The following is a 13,586-nucleotide window of genomic DNA, read 5'->3' on the forward strand; positions in this document are numbered from 1 at the left end:
GGGTGCGAGATCAAGATTTTTCGCATGCGATACTGGGAAGGATTGTAAGGAAGGGAGGTAGGAGCAGCCACCACTTGAAGATGATCCCTCAACCAAACCTAAGTAATAGATCTTTTCTATTACGAAGAAACAAATTAAAAAAAGAAGAAGAAGAATGAGGTAGGATAATAGAAAAAAATACCTGGAGAATGACGGGGGAAACAGTCCAATCATCGAACCCTAAAGCGGCTCTGTCAAGGCTTCTAATGGTCTCTGCCAGCACGACACCGCCAATACAACCCATATCCTCCATTTGCCAAACCATGGGACAAAGTCGCAAGTCTCCAAAACCTGGGTCCCGGTTGAATAAGAAACCAGCCAATAAGCAGAAAACCAGGGCCCGCATCCTCAGCCTCATCCGGTCAGGGTCGTCCAAGCAAGTTTCTGAAAATTCATCAATCAGGGGCAGCAGAATCGCCTTCTGATCATCCACAATCATAGCCTTAGCCTGTGGCCGGCTAAACCGAAATAAGTTCTCAAATGACTTAACATACCCAACTTTCACCTCGTGCCTAACCAAGGGAGCATTGGGATCACACCCTATAATCGCACAAAATTCCTCAAAAAGAGGGCACATTTCCTCCATCATAGCCCCAAACCGAAAAACGTGAGCCTCAGGATCCCAAAATCTAATACAGGCTCGCAAAAGGTCCCAGTCAACTACTACGCCCCTAAGAGTGATAACAGGAGAAATTCCGTACCTCCCCAAATTGATCTTTTCAATTTTGGAGAGACTCCTGGTCCAGCTATGCATGCTATGATTGTAAAAGGGATTCATGTTTCTTATTTATTTATCTATCCTGCTTTTATTAATTAAAAAAAAATAATAAATATAATAATAAATAAAATAAATAATATTAAGTAAAAAAAAAAAAAAAAAAAAGGGAGGAGGTAAAGTTTTTTTTAAATTGGATTTTCTCTTCTGTTCAAATCTAATAAATGTGCATACTTTCAGTGTTAATCAAATGCAGGTACAAATAAGTTAAGTACAGAAACACAGGCCAAGATTCGGTACAAGAAAATAAAGAGGAAAGAAAATAAAGGAAAGCAAGGAAGTCCAGCAGCTATCAGCGGCGAGACCTCCTCCTCCTCCGGTCGTCAAAAGCCTGCAGTGTCCAAGCTGAAGTTAGTTCCTCCTGCATCCCAAGGATTAGCTCCATCATCTGACTGATCAAGCCGTCAGGCACCTGGAAGTCACAAAAAAAAGATATATATATATAAGTCAATATACATACAAATCTCTTATAAATCCTTTTTATGAGAGATTTATCAGTCATTACCTCATTAATGTCATCAGGAGGAAGAGCCAGGCGATTCACGCGCTCCAGGGACACCTCTCGAAGAGATGAAGTACCCTCAGGAGTGTAATAGGAAATGCTGTATGGAAGGTGCAAATTGGCCAAGCCCGGATGGACTGGCCTGGTAGCCTCTGAAATAGCCTGGGGAATCCTAAAGGCACCAGCCGCATGGCTGGGGCCAGCTCGAGACGGACCCTCCACCGGAGTAGAAGAAGAAGGATGGGACGTAGGCCTCCTCCTTGGAGTCCTGGCCGAGGAGCCTGAAGCCCGAGAGGAACGGGTGCCGAGCGGCTGGAAAGGGGTCGACCTCGGGAGATTGTCAAGCCTAGAGCCGATGGGCCGCATCAGAAACACCTGGCAGAATTCGTCATAATCTCCACCCCGGATCAATTCCATATGTGGGATACCTTCAGTATGGGCATCTGTAAGAACCATCTGTTTGCCCGCTCGCATGTCCTCAGGAGGAGGAAGAGGAACGGAGCGGCAGCCCCTAACCTGGAAGTGCACTCGCTCGCCCAGGTAATAATGTCTCAGAACAGGATGTGATAAGACAAACCGCCGTCGAGACAGAGCCTCTGATCGCCTGAAATGGGGATCAGCCTCAGTCCAACGTTGGAGTCGGGTATTCATCGCCCCTATTTCAGCCTGCGTAAGGGAAGCAAATGTGTCAATAAATCTTTTATTTTTTCGCACGACCAAGGGAAATTAAGAGGGCACTCGCCTGCTCTATGGTACAAGTATCGAAGAAGCTCCGTAAATCCCCTAAAGATTTCTGGCGTAGAACAGACTGGTGATTAGCTCGGTACCATCTCCAAGCCAAAGGTACCAACCCTAGCCCAAGATCAGTATGAGTCAGCTCTGGGCGGAGGTAGGGAAAATACTCAAAAGCCCAAGTCTGCAAAAAACGAAGGACTGGATCAGTAATAAAAAAAAGGGGGAAAAGAAAGGGAAAAGACAGCACAGAATGAGGATATGCTCTTTACATTACCTCCCAGAAATAGTAGGTCCCGCTGAGCTTACAGTGGCCTCGACTCAGATCGCACATATCATCATACATGCGGCTCAGAATAGCACCGGCCCAGTCGTACTCAGTAAGATGGGCCAAGTCCTCCAAACTCTTCAGAATAGAGGGATTAAACTTCTCTTTTCTGTTAGACCAGAAAGACGACGCAAACAACAGCAACAGAGTGAATCTAGCTACCTGAGTAGCCGTTAGCTCTCCCTGTCTATGTCTGGCATAAATGTCAGGAGCCTGGAGGGATAACCAGTGCCTCGAAACACTCAGATCGGGAGTAGAATAGCTAGGCCTAACAATCCGGGGAAGGTCAATCCCTATCAGCTCCGTCATTCGGTCGGGGGTGACCGCAGTCCTCCAATCGTCATATAGCTCGATCGGCCGAGTACCAAAAGGAATCCTAGAAATCAATGAAAAGTCGGTCGGGGTCATCGTCATCTCACCCCAAGAGAAGTGGAAAGTGTTGGTGGTGTCCCACCATCTCTCAGCCAACGCACCCAGTAGGCTCTTATAATTCTGCCTACCCAGTTCGAGGTTTCTTAAGAAGTCCAGGTGAGAAGGGCCAATGATGGCTCCGACGGGGTTATTATGATCAAGTATGTCAAACGGGATCTCAGCAATGGAGGACTCGCCTACGTCCAGCCTAATGTATGCACCCTAAAAGGTAAAACAGTTTAAGGTTATCCTTTGGTTCCTAACTAAAAGATATCTTAATCCCCTTCTAGTATGCATACTAATAAAAATAGTAAGCACAAACAGAAATCACAATTTGGCCTAAGGCCCGAAAAATCACAATTTGGCCTAAGGCCCAGAATTCACAATTTGGCCTAAGGCCCGAAAAATCACAATTTGGCCTAAGGCCCAGAAATCACAATTTGGCCTAAGGCCCAGAATTCACAATTTGGCCTAAGGCCCGAAAAATCACAATTTGGCCTAACGCCCGAAAAATCACAATTTGGCCTAAGGCCCAGAAATCACAATTTGGCCTAAGGCCCAGAAATCACAATTTGGCCTAAGGCCCGAAAAATCACAATTTGGCCTAAGGCCCGAAAAATCACAATTTGGCCTAAGGCCCAGAAATCACAATTTGGCCTAAGGCCCAGAAATCACAATTTGGCCTAAGGCCCAAAAAATTTTTCGGCCTAAGGCCCAAGATCACAATTTGGCCTAAAATAATATGCCAACAAAGCAAGCGTACCTGGGCAAAGACGCCGGTCATAGAAGCATGAGTATCAGCATCCGCCATGAGATCGACATCACTAAAAGACATCTCCAGAGACTCCAGCAGATCCTCGTCGCTGCCATAATCGGAGAAAGCCATGATGAGAGATTTGGGAGAATTTGAGAGAGAGCCTTAGAGTAAGAGGATGAAAATGAGTGAAAAAATGAAAGTTTAAGCTATTTATAGAAGAAAAAAAAAAGGAGCCAAAAGGCGGGTCTTCTGGACGCGTCTGTTTTTCGCCTACAAAATTTGTGTTTCATACAACCACCGACTCCCATAAATCATTTTATGGTCGCCGGTGGGGGGCAGCTGTGAATACTCAAATTTTGAGGCTCAAAGAGCCACTTTTTCCGGACTGCAAACAGTCCGGTCAGACCGGAGGTCATTCAAAAAGTTCGCCGGAAGTGTGCCAATATGGTACTTGAAATGTCCGAAAAATTATGAGGATCATGGAACTGGTCTCGGAATATTTTTTGGAGGTCCGGAACTCCCGGAAAAGCCTCCAGAACGAAATTAAGAAAAAGAAAGAAGGCACACATGCCCGCCCGAGCTAGGCGGGCAGGCCCGCCCAGCATGGGCGGGCACGACCGCCCAAGCCAGGCGGGCGCGCCCGCCCAGATGGGGCGGGCACGCCCGCCCAGAGTGGGCGGACACGCCCGCCTAAGCTAGGGCGGGCACGCCCGCCCAGCCCAGGCGGGCATGTCCGCCCAGCTTGGGCGGACACGCCCGCCCGCCCAGCCCAGGAGGGCACGCCCGCCCTTGAAGGCGGGCAGGGGCGCCTGGGGTCACTTTTTTCCTATAAAAGATGGCTCTGGGGCTCCGTTTTGAGACTCAGTCTGTGTTGACGGACGCTCCTTCTCCCTACGCTCTTTGCAATTCTTTACTGCTTTCTTGCATTTTTTAATTTTAGTTTTACTTTATTTTTGTGATACTTGGTCACTTAAAATTGAACTAAAATTAATTCCCTTAACGAGGAGCTTAACCTGGAGTTAAGAAGCGGTCGACGATTAAATTAGGTACGTAAGTCAAACTTTATCTATTTAATTTTAGCACTTCATGCATGCTTCTTTTCTACTCCTAAAAATTCTACAACTGCATAAATGCATTCATACCATCATATAGGCATGTAAATTGCCTCAATTAAAATATGATTAAGCTAAATGCCCGGTTAATTAATAATCGTGGTATTAAAGTTTAAATCCGACAATATTGGCTTAAAATATCTAGTCATTCAATGGCTATGGTATGATTGCCTTTATTTCGAACAATTTTCAGCTTAAGTCCAATTAATCAATAATTGTGGCTAAAAGCCTTAATCAATCATGTTTTGGCAACAAATTGCCTACAGTTAAATCAAAGTTTTGGCAAAATGTCTTAAAATTCAATCAATCTTTGGGTTTTAAAACCGAAAAATCAATCATTTTGGCGACAATCGCCCAATCAACTTCATTTTGGCAATCAATTGCCTAAATCAATCTTTTTGGCTTAAAGTCATTAAAATCAACACTTTTTGGCATCAAATGCCTAAAAATCAAACTCTTTGGCAAAATGCCTAAACAAAAAATGCACGAAGCATACACACACTCATGCATAAAGCATCCCCATGCAAAGCCCTCTAAAAGAGGCCTATCGAACTGCGTTGACTTTGATCTTCCATTCAAACGGAAGTACGTAGGCACGTTAGGGATTTAACCCCGAGCGGCAAGTCAAAATCACATAAACACTTGCACTGGTCCAATTGCATCATTTACCCTGCAAAGCATTCATTGTTTTGGTTAGTTCATCAGCATGACATAGTCTCGGGATCCATCTCGGGTTCGTAGACCATGCCTTAACATTGGGTTAATTAATCTAGCATTTAGGTTAATTAAAATTGGAGTCACTTAGGGTTTTTCCTAGTTTACCCTAAAATAACTAAACAAGGTGGCGACTCATACATTCACGTGCATTTCTGCCCTTAGTCACATGCATTCATATGCCATGATGTTTGGGGAAGGGTTCACAGCGGCCACCGTTTGACTCAGGTAATAACGAAACCCTGTCTACTTAATTTCAGCATTTTGTGCATATTTCTCTTCTACTCCAATTCTGAATTAAACTGCTGCATAAATGCATTCACGTCATCAATTTGGCAAATAAACTGCCTCAATTAAATATGATTAAGGTTAAATGCCCGGTTAATTAATAATCGTGGTGTTAAAGTCTAAATCCAAACATACTGGCTAAAAAACCTAGTTAATTAATAACTACAGTGTAATTGCCTTTATTTTGAACAAGTTCGGCTAAAAGTCCAATTAATCAATAATTGTGGCTAAAAGCCTTAATCAATCACGTTTTGTGGCAACAAATTGCCTACAGTTTAATCAATCACATTTTGGCAACGAATTGCCTAAATTACATATCAATTTTTGGCAAAATGCCTTGAATTAATCAATCTTTTGGCTAAAAGCCTTAAATCAATCATTTTGGCGACAATCGCCCAATCAGCACTTTTGGCAAACAAATTGCCTAAATCAACCCATTTTGGCTAAAAGCCTTCAAATAATCACTTTTGGCAAATAAATTGCCTAAATCACATCAACTTTTGGCAAACAAATTGCCTAAATCAATCTTTTTGGCTACAAGCCTTAAATCAACACTTTTGGCAACAAACGCCTAATCAAATCAATCAATTCTTTGGCAAAATGCCTAAACTAAATGCACGAAGCATACACACACTCATGCATTAAGCATACCCATTCAAAGCCCTTTAAAAAAGGCCTATCGAACTACGTCGGCTTTGATCTCTCATTCAAACGAGAGTACGTAGGCACGTTCGGGATTTAACCCCGAGCGACAAGTCGAAATCATCAAAATCACTTAAACATTTCATTGGTCCAATTACATCATTTACCCTGCAAAGCATTCATTCATTGGTTAGTTAATCAGCATGACATAGTCTCGGGATCCACCTCGGGTTCGTAGATTGTGCCTTAAACATTGGGATAATTAATCTAGTAATTAGGTTAATTAAAATTGGAGTCAACTTAGGGTTTTTTCCTAGTTTACCCTAAAATAATTAAACAAGGTGGCGACTCACACATTCACGTGCATTTCTGCCCTTAGTCATATTCATTATATGCCTATTTTTGGGGGAGGGGTTCACAGTTTGGCGACTCTGCTGGGGAATATTGTAATCGTTTTGTATAAAGTGGACTACGATTGCTGCATCAACTAACCTGCCCTTCTTGAGGGTATTATTTTGTTGTGCTTTGTTTTGCAGGGTACCCTAACACGAATCAAGTGTTCTTTCTTTAAGAATACTTGATAAGGAAATTTGGACTTAATTGTAAAGTTTAATGAAAACATTTAAATTTGTTAATTTATTTGCACGATTGAGAATCTTTTTCTCCATTGCATAAAAAATGAATTTCAAATGAATTTCTTCTCTTCTGTTCAAACTTCTGAGTCTGGATAGCAAGTAGCGCTGATCGGAAGGTCTCTTTGATTATGTCGACGGACAGCCAAAGCGTCCTCCCTGCTATCGCAAACCATCCCTAATCCTTTTGGGGGTGGCCCATGAGTATGCGTACTGTTGCACCCACGCGAAACTCTTTGTTTCACATGTGGTTAGGTATATCCATGCTCAAGGTTCAAGGGTCCCTTTATAAGCCTATTCTATTTGTGTCATAGCCTATAGAACCTATCCTTTAGGGCTGTATGCACCCAATGATGTGAATCATATCATTGAAACGAATTATGACGTGTTGTTGTGCGCATTCACAACATATCATAAACATTGAATAAACACAAAAAGAACACAAAACATTCTTTTGTTTTTTTTTTAGTCATGCACAGTTGGACAAAGAGTCGATCTACCTCACATCAGCTACCCTGATACACGAACCACTATACCCTAATCCGATTACCCTTATACTACAGGTACCCACTGTTCAAGTGCCTATCCAAGTTCCAGTCACACCTACAGTGCTGTCACCAACCTCACCGGCTTCACCAACCTCACCAACTTCAACTGCACCAATGGCATCACTTGCTGACATCCAAAATCTCATGGAACGACTCGAAGCCAGAATGGATGCTAGAATGAATGAGGCATTAGTTGCCCAGAGAACAGCCCTAATAGCTGAGCTAGGTATTGGTAATGGAAATGGGGCTTCCGCCGGGGGAAGTGGACCTGCTACCTCCAATCAGAGACCTGCTGCTGAACCGACAAACCCTGCCCTTAACCTGGATGACATGCCCTCCAGAACTACTTCTGAGCTGGAAGCTTAGAAAATGAGAGAAAAGCTGGAACTCCTGGAAAGGTCGATCACTACCCTTAAGACACACAAGGAAGTGGTGGACATGGACTCCTTGTCCTTGTTCCCCGAAGCAAGACTGCCAACAAAGTTCAAAATGCCCAACATGGACAAGTTTGACGGAACCACTTATCCCAAAACGCACCTGAAAATGTATGTGGGTGCCCTAAACCCGTTCAGACTGAACAGCGAACTCCTTGCTCAGTTGTTTCAACAATCACTCACCGGTGCTGCTTTGAGGTGGTTTGTCAGCCTGGACCGGTCTAAAATGAAGACCTGGGAAGACATCTGCAATGCGTTTAATACGCAATACCACTATAATATGGAGGTTGATGTTACTCGGAGGGAACTGGAAACCACCAAACAGAAGAACAACGAACCCTTTTCCTCGTTCCTTACGAGGTGGAGGGCCAAGGCTGCCCAAATGATCAACCGGCCTTCTGAGCAAGAACAAGTGGACATAATTATAAAGAACCTGCTGCCTCTCTGCCAACAACAACTACAAACTCAGTACCTACCAACGTTTTAGTCGCTCATTACCACTGCTACGAAGGTAGAGGATTTAATTCAAATGGGGCAACTGAAAGAAGACTCGGGAACCTCAAAATACAAGAAGCCTAGCCAAGTTAGCAAAGTCCACGAAGTGGCAAGCATCACCCCCACGAATCCTTTATGTGTGGGAAATATGAGAAATGGCAGTCAGTCGAGAAGGACATATACTGATCTCTGGATGCCAATCCTTTTGGTATTCCGAGAGGCTATCAAGGCAAACTACATCAAGCCTTTGGAAGCAAGGCCGCCACCCAACCCATTACCAAGGAACTACAGAGCTGACGAATACTGTGAGTACCATCAGGGTAACGGGCACAAGACTGAAGCGTGCTGGACGCTTAAGAACCGCATCCAAGACCTAGTGGACAACGGTTCAATTATTCCAAGGAATAAGCCAAGCATTAGCACTAATCCCTTACCAAATCACGGGGTAAATGCTATTGTTTTTTACCAGGAATTGATCGATCCTTTCGAGCTATTCCTAGAAATGAATGAAATCTGTGTCCTGGATCAGAATGACCTAACTGAAGAGGTCAATGCAATAACCAGGAGCGGGAGACAGTATGAACCATTAGCCCTGGACAAAGTCCAAAATAACCCCTACCAGAGGGCAGCTGAGCCGAAGGAAGACCCGGTACTCTCACAGCTAAAAAAGACACAAGCTAGGGTATCAATCTGGAACTTCTGGCATCATCCTTTCCTCATCGCCAAGCTCTTTGCAAGGCTTTGAGTCAACTTCAAACATCAGTGGAGGTTAGCCCTGAAGTGCTGGTGTCCACCCTCACCCAATCATCAAAGATGCAAAGCATCGGGTTTTCTGATGATGACTTACCCAAGGAGGGAGACAGTCACAACGATGCCCTTTACGTCATTGTTCAGACCAGAGATAAAACTGTGCCCATGGTTCTCATTGATAATGGATCAGCACTGAACGTCTACCCACTAAGGGTAGCTAGCTGTCTAGGGTTGGAAGAAATAGATTTCATTCCATCGGACCAGATAGTGAAAGCATATGACAGCACCCGGAGGGAAGTATTGGGGGTCGCTACACTAAAATTGGCAATTGGGCCAGCCATAATGGAGGTACCGTTCCAAGTAATCGACGTGCCCACCAGTTTCAACTTGCTTCTGGGACAGCCATGGATACACCATACCAAGGCAGTACCTTCCTCTTTGCACCAAAAGGTCAAATTCCCCTACGAAGGTAAAATTATAACGGTTCAAGGGGATGATTACAGCTAGCTTAAGAAGCCAAAGGGCCAGCCTCTCTTTGAGGCCAACCCTGAAAATGCCAATTTGCCCTTCTCGGGATTTCAGTATGACACTGTACAGTTCATAGAAGGGAAGACTGCAAACTCCCGAATTCTCTTTGATTTCGGGACGGTGCAAATAAACTGCCTGGTTCCTTTAATGCTGAAGATGTCCTATCTGTCGGGAAATGATTATGGCAAGGTCCAAAAAGACATACCGCACACTGCAAGCTTGGGAGTGTCCGGTGAATGAAGGGACCTTTGGACTAGGTTATGAGCCCACTGATGAAGACCGTGCTGAGAGGACCAGGAGAGGAAAGGAGGAGAGTATACAGATGCGGCCTTACCTTTTGACTTTGAATGGTCATTTCTGCAAACCGGGAGAAACAATTCCTTATTGTGGCTTCCAGGAACCATTCTACTTCCTGACAGCTAAGAAAATGCTACCCGGGCTGGAAATACTTGCTGATACCTGGGACAACAAGCCAGAAGTAATAACTGAACTAGAAGTGGAAGACTTCATGCAGCCCAGTCTCTTTGATGAGGTTGCGGTCATTACAGGAAACGATGAGAACCAAGACCTGCTGAGCCTGATCAAGCTGCACAAAGGACCTCTCACCAACTGGTATGCCGAGGAGGAGCGCGTTGCTGATAAACCCCCTCCCGAGTCAACCTAGAGTCAAAGTCTGTAATCAAGTCCTATACTGAGTCTGAGTCTGACCCCGAATCTGAAACCGAGTCAGAGTCCAGTTCCAGTTCTGAGTCGTCTGTGTCGGATTTAGAAAATCCAGACTTCAAATTTGATGTAATTTTTGAGGACGATTCCGTCCTAATCAATAAGAGCTTGCAAATTATTGGCTACCCCGCGTGTCTATCTTTCCAAGCAAAAATAATGAAAATCAAATAAATGAAATAAAAAATGAAAAAGAAAAAATAATAATTGGCAAAGAAGAAAATGAACATACATACATTGCATTTGACTGTGTGAACAGGGAACAGGTCATTGAATGCTTAAAGAAGTTTGCCAATTGCTTCATGTGGAAGGCAAGTGACATCACGGGAATTGACCCGGCAATAGCGGTGCACAAGATTCCAGTATACCCTGAGGTTAAGCCGGTAAAATAGAAGCTAAGAAGGCTGAAAACAGAATGGTCCTTGAAAATCAAGGAGGAAGTAGCCAAGCAACTGGAGAATAAGTTCATAGAACCCATTGTTTACCCGACGTGGTTAGCAAATATTGTGTCGGTGCCGAAGAAAGATGGCAAAGTCAGAATGTGTGTGGATTACCGGGACTTGAATAAAGCATGTCCGAAGGACGACTTCCCTCTACTGCATATTGACCTGTTGGTGGACCGAATGGCTGGACACGAGATGGTCTCCTTGACCGATCTCGTTGTCGGATACAATCAAATAATGATGCATTTGCCAGACAAAGAGAAAACGACATTCATCACGGAGTGGGGAACCTACTGCTACAGGGTTATGCCTTTTGGGCTCAAAAATGCCGGGGCGACCTATCAAAGAATGGCAATGACCATCTTCCATGACATGATTCACAAAGAAGTAGAAGTGTACGTGGACGATTGTGAACCCCTCCCCAAAACATCAAATGCATATGGATGCATGTGACTAAGGAAGAAATGCACGTGATGTGTGAGTCGCCACCTTGTTTAATTATTTTAGGGTAAACTAGGAAAAAAAACCTAAGTGACTCCAATTTTAATTAACCTAATTACTAGATTAATTAACCCAATGTTTAAGGCATGGTGTGCAAACCCGAGATGGATCCCGAGACTATGTTATGCTGAAGAACTAACCATGAAAGAATGTTTTGCAAGGTGATTGATGTAATTTGGACCAATGACATGTGATTTTGATTTTGACTTGTCGCCCGGGGTTAAATCCCAAACGTGCCTACGTACTTCCGTTTGAATGGAAGATCAAAGTCAACGTAGTTCGATAGGCCTTTTTTAAAGGGCTTTGAATGGGTATGCTTTATGCATGAGTGTGTGTATGCTTTGTGCATTTTGTTTAGGCATTTTGCCAAAGAATTGATTGATTTTTAGGCATTTGATGCCAAAATGTTGACTGGGCAATTTTATTGCCAAAAATCGATTGATTTAAGGCTTTCAGCCAAAAAGATTGATTTAGGCAATTTGATTGCCAAAATGATTAATTTTAGGCGATTGTCGCCAAAATGACTGATTTTAAGGCTTTTAGCCAAAAAGAGTGATTTAGGCAATTTGATTGCCAAAATGATTGATTTTAGGCGATTGTCGCCAAAGTTGATTGCTTTAAGGCAATTTATTTGCCAAAAGCAATTGTTTGAAGGCTTTTAGCCAAAAGGTTGTGATCTAAGCGATTGTCGCTAAAACAGAGAAATTGATCTCACTTGTAGGCAATTTTGTTTGCCAAAAGTGATTACTTAAATTTGTAATATGGGCAATTTATTGCCAAGAAAACGTGCTTAATTGAAACTTTCTAGTCACAATTATTAATTAATTGGACTTAAGCTAAGACTGTTCGAAATAAAGGCGATTATACCATAGCTATTAATTAACTAGGTATTTTAAGCCAATATCATCGTGTCTAGGCGTAATACCACGATTATTAATTAACCGGGTATTTGGCCTAAATTAATTGAGGCCGTTGATTTGCCTAATTATGATGTGAAATGCGTTTATGCAGTTATAGAATTATCAGGAGTAGAAGAAGAAGCATGCATGAAGTGCTAAAATTAAATAGGCAGAGTTTTGATTTACATACCTAATTTAATCGACGGCCACTTCTCAACTCCAGGTTAAGCTCCTCGTTAAGGGAATTAATTTTAATTTAATTTTAAGCGACCAAGTATCACAACAATAAAATAAAACTAAAATTAAAAAAATGCAAGAAAGCAGTAAAGAATCGCAAAGAGCGTAGGGAGAAGGAGCGTCCGTCGACACAGACTGAGTGAGTGAAAACGGAGGCCCTGGGGCCAATTTTATAGGAAAAAAGGAGACCCGAGGGCGGGCTGGCCCGTCCCTGGGGGGGCGGGCATACCTGCCCCCAGGGGGCGGGCGTGCCCACCCCTGAGGGCGGGCAAATTGACCCATGTGCTTTCTTTTTTTTCATTCTGGAGGCTTTTTCGGGAGTTCCGGACCTCCAAAAAATATTCCGGGACCAGTTCCGCGATCCTCATAATTTTCTGGACATTTCAAGTACCACATTGGCATAGTTCCGGTGAACTTCCCAAATGGCCTTTGGTCCGGCCGGACTGTTTGCAGTCCGGGAAAATTGGCTCTTTGAGCCTCAAAATTTGAGTATTCACAGTTGCCCCCCACCGGCGACCATAAAAATGATTTATGGGAGTCGGTGGTTGTCTGAAACACAAATTTTGGAGGCGAAAAACAGACGCATCGAGAAGACCCGCCTTTTGGCCCTTTTCTTTATAAATAGCTCAAATTTTTCATTTTTCATTCATTTCTATCTTTTTTACTCTAAAGATCTTTCTTAAATTCTCTCATCTTTCCTTCATCAATGACTTCTTCAAGTCATAGTAGTGATGAGGATTTTCTGGAATCTCTGGGGATTTCTCTCGACGAAATCCGCGTGACAGCAGACGCCGACACTCATGCTTCTGTCACCGGTGTCTTCGCCCAGGTCAGTTCCCTGTCACTCTCATTTATTTATTATTTGGGCATTAGGCCAAATGGTGAAAATTTTGGGCCTCTGTGGCCTGATTGTGAAGAGAAAAGACAAATTTTATTTTCCTGCACTTACCGTCTTATTAGTATGCATGCTAGGAGAGAATTAAGACATTATCCTTAGTAAGGAACTAAAGAATAATCTTAAGCCACTTTACCTTTTAGGATTCATACATCAGGCTGGATGTAGGCGAGTCCTCTGTTGCTGAGATCCCAATTGACATAC

This window comes from Jatropha curcas, chromosome 7 (genome assembly GCF_041381405.1).
Source record: "Jatropha curcas cultivar XTBG-Jc1 chromosome 7, XTBG_Jcur_1.0, whole genome shotgun sequence".
Classification (NCBI taxonomy): Eukaryota; Viridiplantae; Streptophyta; class Magnoliopsida; order Malpighiales; family Euphorbiaceae; genus Jatropha; species Jatropha curcas.